Below are 18,224 nucleotides of genomic sequence, written 5' to 3'. Positions count from 1 at the left end.
TCCATAAATAAACAGAACCAAGTGGGTTTATCAAAAGCTAAGAATTGGTGTTTTCAAAATAGGTGGCCTTGTTTTACAGACAAGAGAAATGATGCTGAAAAGGTAGTTGATTTATGGTGGGTACACATCTATAATCTCATCAACTTCTAGAGGCAGACATAGAAGGATCATGATTTGAGACTAGCCTAGGCAAAAGTGTGAAATCCTGTCTAAAAAGACAAAAACACTAAGAAAAACATCAAAAGACCTGGAGGTGTGGTTCAAGTGGGAAAATACTTGCCTAATAAACATGAGGTCCTGAATTCATTCTCCAGTACCACCATAAAAAAAAGGATGGGTAAAAAGAAGAGGGAGAGAAGGAGGAGGAAGAAGAGATAGAAATTGACTTACCCAAGGTCACACATGTGCATCTTACTCCATCATCGAAGAGAAGCGGACAGAAAGGAAAGGTAAATAATAATGTATTTGACTTACTATGTATGGTACTCTCTAAGTGTACCTGATTCGCATTTAGAATAAGATGAGATAACCCAGTACTATTTCCATTTTACAACAGAGAAAACTTCCCAAGTCACTGATGTGTTCTGGCTTTACAATGGGCAAGAAGAAAACTTGGCATGTAACCAAATTTTTTCTTAACAACAAAACACCCAACCCAGCCACTCCAAAAGTTGCCTAGCTCTCTGTAAAGAATGACACTGCAAGTGTTAAACACTGGATGGATCCCATCTCTTACATGGTATTCATGGCTGGTATAATCTCAGCCTCAAGCACTTATTTCAGTTTCTTGGTGACAGAGGCAATCACTGTCTTCATGTTTCAGGCCCTGCTGTGCCTGCAGCACTTGAATGATTTCAGGCCTCCAGTTCATCAGAAACTGTTAGGTTCACACCTTGAGCAGAGGGAGAGAAGGCAGTGGTGATGGCAAGGAAAGGCCCATTGGATGATGAAGAACACAGTGTGTTTGCACACTGATGTAGTTAAGGAACCTCTAGAACTAGAACTTGTGAGTTGTAATAAGCCACCCTAGAGCTAGTGAGTTCTGCCTTCTCATGATACAAATGAGGAAACAAAGGTGCAGAGAGATAGGGTAATCTACCCCACACCATACCGGGGGACTGCTGATGGCCTAACCAAGATGAGAACCCAAAGACTGGTAACTTGTGACTCTAGTTTTATTCTCTTCTTATTCTACCTTCACCATCATTCACCACCTCCCCAAGATCCAGTGAACTAGCATGGCTTCCAGCTCTAATTTCCTGTCAGTTGGAAATTCGAAACTTAGCCTCACCAAATTTTCTTCCAGTCTTGGATACTCACAAATACAGCTTAAATAAAATACATATTAAATTATATGGAGTATATATACATATATATGCTATATATATAGTCTGAAAGCATCATAATAAAAAAATGCAAACACATCCAATGTGTCCATCTACTGAAAAATGATAAATAAAATGTTGTCTAGCTATACAATGGAGCATTATACATCCTAAGAAGGAATAAAAATGCATGGTACAACATGAATGAGCCTTGAAAACATGCTGAATGAAAGAAACTAGACAAAAAAAAGGGCACCTAACACTATTCCATTTATGTGAAATAGTCAAAATAGGTAAGTCTATATGGGCAGAAAGCACATTGTTGATTCCTGGAGCTCAATGGAGGGGAGAATGATTGTTTGCTGGGTGTAGAATTTGTTTTGGGATGTTGGAACTACAAAATGGTGATAACTGTATTACATTAGAAATGCTCTAAATGCCACTGAATCATACAGTATTAAATGGCACATTTTGTTCCATTCACTTTTCCACTAATAATATAGATATGGGGCTGTTGACAAACTGTCACGCTGATAATAAAAGTTAATTATAGAACAAAAACACTTGTAGACTCTTAGCACACATGCCATTTGTCTCGCCAGATGTATTGGTCAGATCCTTTTCTCTTCTCTGAATACAGTGTGGACAAAACCTATAACTGACTTCCACACCATTCCAAGTATGGAAAAACAAACTGATAGAATGTAAGGACTTATCTATAACCTGTAATAGATATGCATTAATCTAGATGTATCTATATTTTAACAAGCTAAAGCAAAGGGAAGACATTCTGGTTAATTCTTGTCATCCATCATTCTGACAACATGTCAAAGTCAAATTGTGAGATAAGAGATCATTCAGTTTTGCCTTTGCTGGCTACCATTCTCTAGCAATGTCTTCAATCATGGAGTAACTAAATGATTTGATGAAAGGCCTCAGTCACTGCAGGGCCTGCTCAGAGTAGTAAGAGTAATGCACTGTAACCAAACCCAAGGTCTTTAGATTTGGCCTGCCAGATGTTTGGAGCCCATTTTCTATACTTCTCAAATAGGGTCACACTTCCGTAATGACATTGTCATATTGTTTTTATGTTGTTTGATTTAAAAGAATGACACAAGTCAAGATGCATGGTATACATAAACTGCTTTGTTAACTAGCCAAAAAACAAAAATTCAATACAGATTCTACAAAATTCAGAAAAGTGAGGGAAAATTGGGAAGAGTAGGTAAGAATGTTGAAAGAAGTGACATTGCTCAAGATGCACTATATTCATAATCTGCTTTGTTGAAGGGCAACTCCCTTGTACAACTATTTTAATAGAATTTTTAAATTCTTTTAATAAAATAAAGTTCTCATCTGATCACATAAAGTATTTGCCAAATACATAGTTTGAAATTTGTAGTTCTGACCATTTCTGTTCCATTGGTTATGAAATGATGACAGGTAGAAAATATCAGCAACACTTGCTTCCTGTCCTCACAAAAATATAAGCAAGTCAAGAAACTTCAGTCACTCACTGACAGCCCCTGCATTTTACCCTTAGAAAATGGTGAGCATGGGAACAAATAGTTTATTAGGAATTAATTCATGCTATTTTTATTTAAAGAGAGCTAAAAGAATTATTAAATTTAAAATTTAAATGTTCAATACCAGAATTTGTGATCCTGATTTACAGGATAATTACCAGTGAGTTTGTGGTAATATTGAGTAAGTACATTTTTAAAATTTTTCTTCATTTTTGAACCACTGTTCCAAGTGAGAAAACAAACCACTTCCCAATAGCCTGAGTCTGTCTCCAGACAGCCATGTTTTCTTTTGCTCAGCATTGTAAAATATCTCTGTAAGGGAATGTCATTTGTGTTATGTGAAGCTATCTGTTTAGTATAGATGTATCTTAATAGATAGCTTATAGCAACAAAAAATATGAAACTTTCAAGGTTTTTAGTCTAAAAGAATGATAAACAATGGAACAGAAGGAGAAAGGAAAATCAGAAATTTTAAGTCTAAATTTAAGTCTAATTTTAAAATTAGTCTTCTGACCCATCCATCAGGATTCATCGATTAGAAGAGACACTGGTGGCAACTGTAGTTAGAACTTTTATCAACTTCCAAATACCTCTTGATATCAGAAAGCCCTCAAACAGATGTGCTGTGCTCTGATAGATGTTTTTATACAAAGAATGCACCAATAATGTCACTCAGGCACTAAATTTAGCAAGTAGAATTGATTGTGATTGATAAGACTCAGAGAACTTTTTTTAGAGTCTTAAACTCAAATTACTGCAATGTAAATGGGGTTTTTTTAGTCATAACCTAAAAGTCAGGAAATTCTTACTTAGATTTCACCATACTTTAGTTGACAATGGTTTAAATAATCTTTTTTTTTAGAGATGGCAGGTTGAGATGTTATGGAGATATAGTGCTTCCAACTCATTGTTCCTGCAGAAACCTTGTTTTGAAGCTTTAAAATTCGAAACACAATGAAATTCGCAAATTCTTTTCTACAAGATATTTTCAATACATTCTGGGTTAACTGGACTGTCACAGCAAACACATAACCAGCTAAAAGACACCAGCAGAAGATCAAAATGTGTCATGCTCTCTCATCCAAATTCATCAGGTCAGGTTTAGTTACAGCAAGAGTCAGGAAAGAGTCAGAAAGAGTCAGGAAAGCCACCTGAAATTATACCAAGTGGTCATCTGTGTGTGATTCAGGAGATTTCAGTTATAGGCCTGTTGTGATGCTACCTAAATGTGACTCGTTTTAATTTTAGAGTATCACTGCAATGTAATTTTTTAATGAAGAGATTCAATTAGGAAGAGTCTCTAGCTTTCAGTTCTGAATACTTTTTAGTTAAAAGTATGCTTTCTGGCTGAGGTTCAGAGGTAGTTTGTTTGCCTAGTATGTGGGAGGCATTGGAAATCACACAAAAAAAGGTGTACATGAGCCAGGCACCAATAGTTAATACCTATAATCTTAGCTGCTCAGGAAGCTAAGATCTAAAAAGCCAATCAGGATAGGAAAGGCTATGACATTCTTATCTCCAATTAGCCAGAAGTGTAGCTGTGGCTCAAATGCTATATAGAGCACTAACCTTAAGCACAAAAGCCCAGAGACAGCCCAGGCCTGAGTTCAAGCTGTACGACTTGCACATACCCACACAAAAAAGGACTATATGGTATATAAATAAAAAGGAAGATTAGAAAATTGTAGGTAGGACATAATGAATGTTATTAAATCTAAGTGAAAATACATGAAGAACTGTGTAAAGCAATATGTTGAATGATTGTATAAATTTTTACTTTACTGTTTTTGTTGTATTTTTAATTTTTTTTGTAAAGATACTGTACAGAGGGGTTACAGTTACATGAGTAAGGTAATGAGTACATTTCCTATGGAGCATTGTTACCCCCCTCCTTTGTTTTTCCCCTACTAACCCTTCCATCCCTCCCCACCTCCCCAATCCCCCCCCCACTGAAGTTGTAAAGTTTGTTTTCAACATAGTGTCCTATACATCTCATTGTTACAATGGGTCAACCTGTATCCTTGTTTCAGAATTTTTTTATTTCCCTTCCCCTCGCCAAATTAGAAAAATGTCTATACAAGATGTACCAGAATCAAATTCAGTGACAATAGGGGTTATACCATGGGGGAAGAACATACAAAGGAAACAAAGGAAATCGCATAGTACATTACAAACAAAAGTGACAAAGAAAACCTCTTGTGTCCCTAGCTTGGGGTTCATTTCACTTAGCATCATCAATGTCATATGTACATAGCTTTTAACTTTTTCTGCTTGTCTGGTAAGATTATCCTAGATGTATACTAGATATTGCAAATAAATAAAATCATGGGACCTATGTTTCTTTGGGTCTGGTTTACTTCACTTAATATAATTTTATTGTTTTATTTATTTATTGTTTTATTTATTTTATTTTGCATTTTTAGGAATGCACATGTATTATTTTGTGGTCATAAAATAAATGAACAATAAAAACTGAGTCTTTTAAATATTTTAGAACATTAAATATAGACTGGGTCATCAGAACTTTAGAATCCCTGCCTTTGGGGGGAAAATTTTTTTAAGAAAATGTATTATGTAAATCTTGGCTTCTCTTTCATGTAGCTATTTGAAATCTAAGATGGATCTATATGGGATTTCTAGTTTCTGGAATATCAAAAAAGAAACAATTTCTCCAACACAATAGATTATACCATTAGTGTCTCTATTTTGTCACCTTTTACCATTACAATAACATGAAGGCATTTCTTGTGTTAACTTCCCTAGAATAATTCAAAAATTGCTATACGCATTGAGAAGCCCATTCATTTCTCAAAAACATCATTGGTTATGGTTCATTTGACGTGTAAATCTGGATATGGTTCACTTGACATGTGTATGAGTTGTGTGACCAGTAAAGGAGGGAGATGTTAATGGAGCTAAAAGTTTTAAAGCCCGATTGAGATAAAATTCATGTATGAAATTCACACATAGGTAATATACACAGCTTGATGGGTTTAGACACATATTTGCACTATCACTACAATCAAGATAGTAAACATATATATATATATATATGTATATATATGTATATATATATATATCATAAGGAGACATGTGTTTGGAAAATAAATTTATTGAATGGATCCTGTGGTATCTGGGGCCTAATCCATTAAGACTTTGAACATGGCAACCCAAACTTTCAGGTTCATCTCTTCCTGGTTGTGACAAACAGCAGCTTGGCTCTCTCAGTGGCAGATAGTCTAACTTCACAATAGATACAGACTTTACATTTTCTGAGTATATGTTCTTTATAGAATCAGACGAGGTAAACTAAACAGGTTGGGAAAACATATCATCTTTAGTTTCAGGTGAAACTCTGACATACTAGAGATGAAAAACTGCCTAACCAGCTACCAGAGAATTCCTAGAAATTCCATGTTCAATAATACAAAGTAGAACTCTGAGCATACTTTCAATAAGGAATTCTGGGAAAACAATCTTTAGTAATTAAAGCATAATTTCCAACTGATTCCTCTACACTGTGATCATTTTTTTGTTTAAACATACTTCTCACAGATATATGAGTACAATCCAAGGTAGCTTATGGTCTATGAAGGAGTCAAGAAAAGAGGCTTGTTTTCATTAACACATGGAGCCTTTTTAGTTGCCCAAACTTGCTGGTGGCTCATACCTATAATCCTAGCTACTCAGGAGACTAAGATCTAAAGGATCTCAGTTTGAAGTCAGCCTGAGCAGTAAAGCTCATGAGACTTTTATCTCCAATTAATTACCAAAATGCCAGTAATGGAGCTGTGGCTCAAGTGGTAGAGTGCTAGCCTTGAGCAAAAGAAGCTTAGGGACAGTGCTCAGGCCCTGAATTCAAGGCCAAGGCCTTACACCAAGAAAAAAAAAACAACTAACAAACATTGTAACCGTCAAGAATATCTCTACTGTGTAACAAGGAGAAGTCCAGGAAAATGTGAACATAGCCAGCTCTCCAGTGCTTGTTATAGCTCCAAACAACTCCTCAGTGATGAAAGACTCATAAAATGTTGTTCATTCTTTTATGAATGCCAGCATAAACTACAAATCCAAATGACTGTGGTCCTTCAAATACATCATGTTGGAAAATTATATTTTCCAGTGATGTTGTCATTGTTCAGTTCATCCCTGGGATACTTCTTTTGGACTTGCTCTGCTTCCATTAGAAAAAAAAGTAATGTCTTATTCTTTTTATCATGGTTTTGATACAAACTTGAAAGCACCAGTCTCTGTAACTTTCATCAACTAATGAATTTGGGGTGCAATAAAGAATTAAATTCAGATTCGAGCAACAAATGAACAGTGTCCTTGAGGATGTTGGAAAGAATGTGCTAGAGGCCTCTGAGTCCCAAGAACATTTTTCAGTGTTGACAGCATCACTAGGACAAGAGATGAGCTGTTACATTGTGGGATTTGAGCAGATGGCTTGATCACACAAAACAGTAAAGATAGAGACGAAGGGGTGCCTGCATTACCCACTACTTGTACAACAGAGCATCTGGGATCAGGGAAGGCAAGATCCAAGTGATGTCCCTAGAATCCAGGGAAAAGTAACTGCATACAGGACCAGCAGAGCACAAATAGTAGGAATCCAGGCAGGGAGAGCCAGATAATTCTTCACTCAGTAGATCTGACTCCAGAATGATGAGCAGATGCTTGAGATCTAAAACATGGAGTTCAGGTGAAGTACTATGACTTTGAAGAAATAGATAGGTCAGAGCAAAACTGTTAAAAGGGCCAAGGCAGGAAACAGCTTTCTAACATTTAGGCAAGACAGATGAAGGGAAGCTGGGCCTTTCCCAAGTGTGGGGTAAGTCTAGAAACCATTCTCCAAGGTCATGTGCCACCAGAGAGTCCAATTCTCTGAAACTTCCTGGATCCAAATCCTGGATAGGACTATCCTCATTCACTGGACTAAACCTCATTCACTAAGAGTCTGAGATGTTGAAACCCTATAACTGAGGTGAAACTGAGCCTATGAGTAAGGATCGGGGAGCTGAGAGGTTCAATCACACAATTAGACACTAATAAAGACATAGATGTCAAGAAGGGCTGCTCCAATGCCCATGATCACTCTCTAAAGAGACTGACACTCGGAAAATCTGTGATGTCTAGTTTAGCATAAAATAAACTGTATTCTGTTGTAAAGCTTCACTTCCTTTCCCTGGAGTCCATTGTTCTTAGAAGGATTCTACTGTATTGATGGGACATTTTTTTTAATGTATTTACTTCAACTATCCAAGTTCAGTGGGGTTGAAACCAGACCGTGGTTTTCTAAGAGCAGACAAATTGAGACCAGACTATACTCTAAACTCCCCCATGTTCTGGTTTCATTACGCTCTTGAAACCTTGGTCAATTTTATGAAAAAAAGTTGCTAAAACAAGGCTTACATCCTAGCAAACCTGACCCAGTTAGAACTTGAAGTTGGAATGAACTCAGTTTTAATTTGGAGTACATTGCTAGGCCGTAAAAGAGAAACCAAATACCAAAAATGTGCAAGAAGGAAAAAATTATTATTAAGTGATAAACTTATTATCCCAAATCTATGAGCAATGAGTAGACACAACTAATAAGAAAATATTTCCAGAAGTAAAAACCCAGAAAGTACTCTAAGATCATGACTCTAAAATAACTTTTCTGATTAGGATCAAACTTTGGCCTTTATTCTGAAATCAAACCATGAGAAATTTCAAACTAAAGTCACTGTAAATTGCTTGCATGAGAATTGCTTTCACAAATGTTTAACAATGGGGTAGAATAATCATTGTTAATTATTAACTATGATGTTCAGTCAAAAGATAAAGCCATTGGTGCCTTAAAAAGATGGGGAAGGAAGAAAGAAGGGAAGGAAGGAGGGAGACAGAGAGGAAGGAAAAAGGAAGAAAGAAGGGAGGAAAAGGAGAGGAGGGAAGAAGGAAGGAGAGGAGGAGGTAAGAAGGGAGGGAGGGAGGGAGGGATGGAGGAAGGGAGGGAGGCATGGAGTGAGGAAAGAAGGAAGAATGTATTCAAACTCAGATCAAGTAAGTTTTGGCTCTTGAGAACAATATACTATTCATTTTATTCTAAATGTTTCCCAAAAACATTTTCACTGATATATTTTCTTGTTACCAGGACTAATCCCAGAGAGCTCTATTTTAGGTCATCAAAAAGCAATTGGATCAATATTGATATCTAACTCCTACTATTATCTCTCCAAACCAAGGTCTCTCAACTTTAAAACCATTAAAATTTGGGCAAAATGGGAGTAAATATGTAAGAATTTTGTTAGGGGAAAATGGAAAGGGAGATGGTAAAACAGAAATCACATACAACATATGACCATATAAGATGATGCTAAGCAAAATGAACCCCAAGATAGTGGTTTTACCTTTCTTGCTGTTGCTTTTAATGTATTTATAATGTACCATGTGATTTTTTTTTGTTTCATTTGTTTGTTCTGGTATAACCCGTTTTCACTGTATTTGATTCCAGTGGCCTGAATCTTGTATATACATTTTTCTAATTTGGGGAGGAGAAGGGAAATTACAAAATGCTGAAATAAGGTTACAGGTTGACCTATTGTAACAACAAGATGTACAAGACACTATGTTGAAAACGAACTTTACAACTTGGGGAAGCCAGGAGGGAGAAGTTGGGAAGGCGAGGAGGGAAGGGGTGGTAGGGGAAATACAAAGGAGGAGGTAACAACCCTCCAGAGGAAATGTACTCATTACTCATGTAACTGTAACCCCTCTGTGCAGCATTTTTACAATAAAAATACGTACAAATAAAGGAACTCACAAACAATTTTGACCCCAAAGTGAGGGGCAGAGGGAAGAAAGGTTGGGTGGAAGTATTTAGATTCTCACATGGGGCTGGGATGCAGCTCAGTGGCAAAGCACTTTCCTCGCAAATGCCATGTCCTGGGTTCAATCTTCAGTACTAAAAATGAAAAGACCAAAAAAAAAAAAAAAATCCTATAGATTTGCATTTGGTCTGAAAGTTTTAGCAAGAAGATTAAGAGTTTGTGAGCTGAGATTCATCATTTGGTACAGGCTTACTTTTGAATTTCTGCCATGCTCCAACATAGACTAGTGGCAGTCCATGAAAAGAAAGACAGGGAAAACAGAGTCGATGTTTATTTCCCTGCTTGCAAAAATTTGATATTTTTAAACCCAACCCTTCATGACAGTATTTAGAGTTGGGGACTTTGAGAATTAGTTCACAGTGCCTCATAAATGGGATTGATGCTCTTATTAAGGAGGCTCCAGAAAGCTTCCTCAACTTTTCTTCCCTGAGGATACATTCAAAGACAGCCATAGTTTAGAAAACAAGCCCCACCAGACACAGTATTTCCCAGTGCCTTGATCTTGAACTTCCCAGCCCCTACAACTGCAAAAAATAAACTTTTGTTTCCTTTATGCCTTCCAGTCTATAATATTCTGATGTGGCTGCTTGGATACAGAATAGTGAATGTCAGACTACCCAAGTTGCAGTGGCTTGGGTCCTTGATCCATTACATTTCTTCTTGTAGAGGGTCCTTGTCGATCCACTTCTCTGCATAGATTTGAGCAGCTCCTGCTCCTGCAGGCCTCTCTTCCTGGAAAGAAACTCCGAAGTGTATGGCTAGTGATTCAAATTACAACCTCATCACTACAATGGATCTCAACACAGCAATCAGTCCTCTCTATCTCCACCCACTATCTATGCTAAATTACTTACCCTCATCTTGATAAGTCTTGATAGTTTTGCTGGTCATGGCGCTCAAACATTACTTCCTGAAGATTTTGAGCACTTGCTAATCATACCCTTCATAGTTCTAGGATGTTGCATAAGTTTGTTTGTGGGGTAACAATATCAGGAAACCCCCAGTGTGTCCCTCATGTTCCACCTGTATTCCTCCTTATCCCGATTGTGTAGAAGCAGCCTATTTCTCCTTGATCAGGGCTATTTTCACTCATATCATGGTTCTGCTTTCTGCCTGTTGGTTCATGGAGATAGACACCAAAGTATCCTAGTGGTACTTTTAATATGCAGTCCAACATCATGCTTGCTATATCTCCTAGCCAAAAAAAAAAAAAGTTCTCCCTTTACGAATCCCTTAGTCAATGAGACCATTCTACTTCAGTAGAATTAAACTGTTATTAAACTGTTATTTCCTTTCTACTAGAGATGTGGTACTATATAGGACTGATTTAATACATATATTGTGTCCTTAAGGAGATAGTCTGTCGGTTCAGAATGTTCTACTCAAGTTGACACTATAGCTGCATCTTTTGGAGGTCATTGTGGCATCCTATGAGCCTGATTGCCTGTTGTACATACAATATGGTCTCATGGATATTAGCTCATTGAAGGAGGTGAAGTGGGTTCCTTGTGCAGATGCTTTTCAGAGTAGAATTCTACATGTGGTGGAATCTGTAGGTCCCTGCATGGTATAATTGATATGATGCTCTCCCCAGCAGAAAGAGCAAATCTGTACTTAGAATAGATAGCTGGGAGGGTGAATAATTGGCCTTTGCAGGGTGGAAATGTCTCAATGTAGTCATCTTGCCAAGTGGCCAGTTGTTCTCCTTGATGAATACCACAGGAGAGGCTCGGTATTACTAAAAATTGAATCCTACCAACACATACTAGCTAATTACCATGAATCCTGATCGAGAGCCTTTTGTGTAACTTATGTGGCCCACTATGGCCTCAGTCATAATACACTGGATTTTAAACCCTAGTTATTAACTTGCAAGTCAGGAGAGGTGGGAGGGAAATCATCCTAAATGAGATTCCTGTTGTGAGGACAGATGGGAATCTGTAGACTCTTTTAAAACCATAGAATTGCTAGTCTTTACTGTGAAAAGTGAACCTCAGCAAGCCTAGAAGTTTGGGAAAGGTAAAAGAATTAATCTCCTCAGGCAACATTCACAAAACTTGCTAATCTTCAGATCTTCTCCTCATTTTCTATTCATTGAAGTCAAGTGTATATCAGTTTTATCTTCCTGTAATTCAACATTTTGAACAGTAAGTGTCTATACAAGAAATAAATAAAGCATGTCAGGATTGTCTCTGAGACAAGAAAAAAGGGACATAGCTTTACATTTGTGATTTTTTTTCCTTTTGATCAGTCAGAACATTTGGGTATCCTTCCATCCTACCAAAATCTTTCTGTTATGGTAGCTTCTCAAAGGCAACAAAATAGAAACAATGCAAGTTAAACATACTTGGGAGGTTCCAAATGGGTATCAAAACTCACAGTGAAAACTGCAACAGTAATGCTTATATATTTTAAGTCCCAATGTGGAATGTTAAATTGAAAAACATTTGGATGCCAAACTAGAACTTTCCATTTTAATCTGGACACAGCTCTACTTTCACAACAAAGCTTGAAAGAATGTTACTAAGTTTCATAGCTGCTCTTATGAATTTGTAACTTCCAAGTTGCATAGAAGTAAGCAGTATTGGAGCTGGGAAGGTGGCTCAGTGGTAAAGCGCTTATCTTGCATGCCTGAGGCCCTGGGTTCGATTCCTCAGCACCACATAAGCCAAAAGAAAAAAGCCAGAAGTGGCGCTGTGGCTCAAGTGGTAGAGCGCTAGCCTTGAGCTGAAGAGCTGAGGGACAGCGCCCAGGCCCAGAGTTCAGGCGCCACGACTGGACCCCAAAAAAAAAAAAGAAGTAAGCAGTATTTGCTGAGACACCAATGTCCATAAGGATGATCTTAAATCATTTCCAGATGTTCCTGGAAAGATTTTCAATAGATTTGGAATGAGAAATAGATAAATAGCAATACGATAGAATTCTTAAGATACATATATCACAACCTCTTTGCTTTAAGATGAAAATAATCCTGAAATAAAATTCTAACTTGAGCATGCACACAACCCTGGTCATATACAGCAAACATTTCAACAACATTCCATCTCATTATTAGAACAGTAGCAACTTAACAGAGTGTAGAGTATGACAGGAAGGCTCTAAGGAGAAGGGCTTCACCTCTCTACCCACATATATCCTCCCAGTTTAAGCTTTTGCATTGTTCCAAAAGAAACCTAAGACTGAAGTTCTTACTGGAGTAAAATGGTGGATTAGAAGCTTCATCTATGTGATTATGAATGAGAAGAGTCAGAGTGATGAAGAACAGACTATATTCCTAAGAAAGAAAGGAACAGTGTTAGGAATCACAAAAAGGGTAACAGGACAGTTGAAAACAGAGCAAAATTGAAAGACTACACAGAAAAAAAAAAAAGGAGGAAACAGAGTACAGCTCCAATCCCTTCCCTTCAAAGGGGAGGGGAAGTTGAAACCACAACCACAAAATAAACCAGGAAGTCCTGGGGACAACACTGGAAGTCCTAGCCACAGGGTAAACCCACAGTTCTTGTAAGCCTTAAATCCAATACGTAAACTTTGTATGATGGTAGCTCCTCCTGGATTGCCGGACAGCACTGAAGTAGTCCTTGCTCCTTCAAAGCAGATCCAGCTATTTGTTGTCAAACAAACAAAAAAACAAAGCAACTTTAAAAGTAAAAGATAGAAAATTATACTTACGGGGCAAGGAAGGTGGCTCAGTGGTAAAGTGCTTGCCTTGCATGCATGAGGCCCTGGGTTCGATTCCTCAGTACCACATAATCAAAAAGAAAAAAGCCGGAAGTGGTGCTGTGGCTCGAGTGGTAGAGCGCTAGCCTTGAGCTGAAGAGCTGAGGGACAGCGCCCAGGCCCAGAGTTCAGGCCCCACCACCAAAAAAAAAAAAAAAGGAAGAAAGAAAATTATACTTAAGAGAAAGAGAATCTGAAAGCAAGCAGGAATACCGATACCCTATATATGATAAAGCAGATTTCAAGCCAAAATTAGTCAGAGGGGATAAAAAGGTCACCATAAACTCATGGAAGGAACAATCCATCAAGAAAATCTGACACTTGTAAATATTAACCAAGTGTTGGTGAACCCAATTTCATTAAAAGTGACATGAAGGGACAGATAGGTCTGAATGCAATGATAGTAGGTGATTTCAACATCCCATACTCCTTAATGGACAGATAATCCATCCCTTTCCTCCCCAAAAATATCATCATCATCAGGGTTAAACTGTTCAGATAAATTTAATAGATATCTAAGAATATTTCATCGAACAGCTCAAGAATATGTGTCCTCTCAGCAGTCCATAGGACTTGAACCAAAATAGATCATACTGTAGGCCACAAAAGTCTTAATTAAAAACAAATTGTGTATCACAGAAGATCAAACAGATATGTACATGGAGAGTAAATAATAAATACACTTCCAAATAAAACATCAGTCACTGAAAACATAGAGATTTTCAAATTTCTAGAATTAAATGAAAATTAAAATACAACTTATTTGTGCCTTTGGGAAATAGCAAAGGTAGTTATATAAGGAAAGTTTACAGTTATATAAACAAGGATGATGTATGAAAATGTCTCAGGGGAAAAAAAAGCAAATCCAAAATTAGTGGATGGAATTAAATAACAAAGATTAAGGGGGAAATTGGCCAAATGGAGTCTAAAGCAATAATATGAAGTGTTGATTTAACAAAGAGTTATTTCTTTGTAAAGATAAGCAAGATTGATTAAACCTTTAACTAAACTAATGAAAAGAAAAGAGGGAAGCAGCCATGGGCTAGTGGTTCGCATTATAATTCTAGCTACTCAGGAGGCTGAGATCTGAGGATCACGGTTCAAAGCCAGCCCAGGCAGGGAAGTCCATGAGACTCTTATCTCCAATAAACCACTAGAAAACGAGAAGTGGTGCTGTGGCTCAAGCGGTAGAGCACTCACCTTGATCTGAAGAGCGCAAGGACAGGGCCCAAGCCCAGAGTTCAAGCCCCACGATCAACTATATGTGTGTGTGTGTGTGTGTGTGTGTGTGTATACATATATATGCATATATATGTATATGTATATATAATTTTTTAAAAGAGAAAATTGGCCTTAATAAAATAAGAAATGAAAAAGTGACTATTAAAATCGTTGCCACTATAATTCACAGTCATTATGGAATAGTTCAGAAACTTACACTCTGGTAAATTAGAAAATGTAGAACCTATAAATAAATTTATATTTTTACACTAGAACTTTTTATTTTTTTAATATTTTACTGTTATAAAGGTGATATAGAAAGGGGCTACTGTTACATAAGTCAGCTCAAGAGTACATTTCCCATTGGAAAATATCACCCTTTCCCTCTGTCTCCCAGGTTTTCCCTCCCATCCCACCCACAAGTTGAATAGTTCATTTTCAACAGTGTCTAGTGAGTAGCACTGCTTCATGTGTTCACCCTTTGTCCTTCCATTTCTTTTTTTTTTTTCCAGAGCTGAGGAACGAACTCAGGGCCTTGCATTCGCCAAGCAGGCGCTATTCCCCTGAGCTAAACCCCCAGCCACTATTTCTGTATTGCCCTTACCCTCCTCAAGATAAATGAACCAAAAAAAAGACCAAAAAAAGAAAAGAGAACAAAAGCAATGTTTTTCTTTCCTTGATAGCCAAGGATGTTGAACATTTCCTCTCATGTTTATTGGCCATTCTTTCATCTTTTAAGACTCTCTATTTGGTTCCCTTGCCCATTTGTTGATTGGTTTCTTCACTTTTATGGAGAAGATAGATTCTTGCACTCCTTGTATATTTTGGATATCAGGCCTTTGTCATTTGTGTAGCCAATAAAGATCTTTTCCTAGTCTGTTGGCTGTCTTTCTAATTTGAAACTATATCCTTCACTATGCAGGAACTCTTTAGTTTGACATAATCTCATTTATCAAGTTTCTCTCCTATTTTCTGTGTCCCTGGAACTTATTTCAAAAAGTTCCTGCCTCTCTATAAGTTCTAATGTTTCCTCTACTCGATCTTGCAGTAGTTTCAGAGTTTCAGGGCTGACATTTGAGGTCTTTGATCCACTTTGAGTTGATATTGTGTATGGTGACAAACAGGGATCTGATTTTAGTTTTCTACATCTGGGAATCAAGTTTTCTTAAGTTGGAATACTTTAATGTCTTTTAAGAATGTATTTTTATTACTTTAAGTAGTTGTACACAGGAGTTGTCATTTTAAAAAGCAGCTTATGAATACAATGCATCTTGATAAATGTCACCTCTTTCAACATCTCCTCCATCCCTCCAAACCCCACACCTCTTCCCTTGATTTTCTTTTATTTACTATTATTGTTATCGTTATCTTTAAGTAGTTGTACAAAGGGGTTGCCATTAAACAAAGCAGTTTATGAATACAATGCATCTTGATCAATGTTACCTTTTTCAACATTTTCACCCATCCCTTACAACTTACTTTGCTTTTGTACGATATATATATATAGAGAGAGAGAGAGCTATAGATATAGATAACTACATTCTCTTACCTTCTCCTCTTCATTCTTAATTTTGCAGAATATGCTTTGAATTTTATAAATGTATTCGCCTCTACTTGTTCTCTTTATTCATAGACCTTCCTCTCCTTGATGCTCTCCTTTTCAAATATCCATTTTCTGGTGTTCATTTTGTTGGACTGTAAGTTAACCTTTCTAACATCATTTAAGTTCATCTTGAATTTTCCATAGTTTGGTTAAAACATTTGTGTACACTTGCATAAAGGTGAAATTATTAGTGTGATATTTGTTTCTAATTTAAGAAACTAGTATTACCCTGTCCCTACATCCAGATACACACACACAAAAAAAAAAAATGGAAAACCGTGGACCAATTTCCCTGATGAACATAAATGCAAAGACCTTTAATAAAATACTTGTAACCTGAGTCCAGCAATATATTTAAACTCCATACACCATTATTAAGCTGATTTTTATTCAAGGATGCAAGAAAGGTTTAATATATGTCAATCTGTAAATAACAAAAACAAAAATAAAAAACAAAAATTACAAGATCATCTCAATAAATGCAAAAGCTTTTGACAAAATTCAACATCCCTACATAATTTGAAAAAAAACTAAAGAAATCAAGAATAGAATGCCATATCTCATAATAATAAAGTTTATACATCAAACCTGTAGCCAATATTTGGTTGAAAATGTACATTGCTATAGCCAGTGCAGAAATCAGAAATTCCTCAGAATCTAAAAGAAATTACCATATGAACCTGCTTTTACCCCTCCATGATACGTACCCAAAAGAATTTAAGTCAGTATGTGTTAGAGATGATGTCATGCTCATGTTTTTTGCATCACTCTTCACAATACCAAGTTTTGGAATCAGCCTAGGTATCCATTAATAGATGGATAATAAAAGTTTGGAATTTTATTGACAAGTGAAATTTATTGAACCATAAAGAATGTTATTTACTGGAAAATAAATGAAATTTGGTCATCTTGCCAAAAAAATTAAGGCAGACATGCAATAAAAGTGAAAATTATATTTTAAAAACAAATGAAAGTTGAAATAAAACTATTTGGAAAGAGGAAAAGGAGAAGAGAGAAAGGATGCAGGAAAGGGTATGAAGGTGCATAAATACATTATATGCATGCATTAAAATATAATGAAATCTATTTGTTCAGTTAATATATATTAATAGCAGGAGAGTAGAAAAAACTAAAAGAATGAGTTAATATATTCTATAAAGGACTTGTAATATTCATGAAATACCACAATTGAAATAAATAAAATGGGATAATGAAATGAAGGATTATTAAAAAAAAATTGGTTGCAAAGTTCTTGATTCATCTCATTAAGGATGCTACTTTGATTAAATATGTGCAGATGTAATTTTAACAAAATGTTGATGTGGTTTAGCTTGATTTATTTATTTATTTTGGTCGGTCGTAGGGCTTGAACTCTGGGCCTGGGCGCTGTCCTTCAGCTCTTCAGCTCAAGGCGAGTGCTCTACCACTTGAGCTACAGCACCACTTCCGGTTTTCTAAGGTGGTTTACTGGAGATAGGAGTCTCACGGTCTCTCCTGCCTGGGCTGGCTTTGAACCGCGATCCTCAGATCTCAGCCTCCTGAGTAGCTAGGATTACAGACGTGAGCCACCAGCGCCCAGCTTTAGCTTGATTTATTACAAGAACATTTCAGTTATTGTTTAAAAAGATGCTGATTGATAAGAAATCTGGCCCATGTAATTGTAACCCCTTTGTACAGTATTATCACAATAAAAAAATTTTTTAAATAAAAATAAATTTAAAAAGATGCAGAAATTATTTTAGTAGTTGAACAATGATATCAAAAAATACCTTATCTCTTAAATATTAAAAAAAACTCCAAGACTCATCAAGTTTGAATGTAAGCCACTACTTCACACTAGAAATATATGAGGAATTCAGTCTGTTGAGCAGAAATCAAGCAAAATATTTGTGAACTGAAATATGCTGAAAACATGCTAAGACGTAATAACCTAGTTTCTGTAGCTTTTCTATGCCAAAAT

The sequence above is a fragment of the Dipodomys spectabilis genome, unplaced genomic scaffold (assembly GCF_019054845.1).
Source record: "Dipodomys spectabilis isolate Male_0828 unplaced genomic scaffold, ASM1905484v1 ptg000373l, whole genome shotgun sequence".
Lineage (NCBI taxonomy): Eukaryota > Metazoa > Chordata > Mammalia > Rodentia > Heteromyidae > Dipodomys > Dipodomys spectabilis.
The sequence above is the reverse complement of the archived record's forward strand: the minus strand, read 5'-3'. Positions refer to the sequence as shown.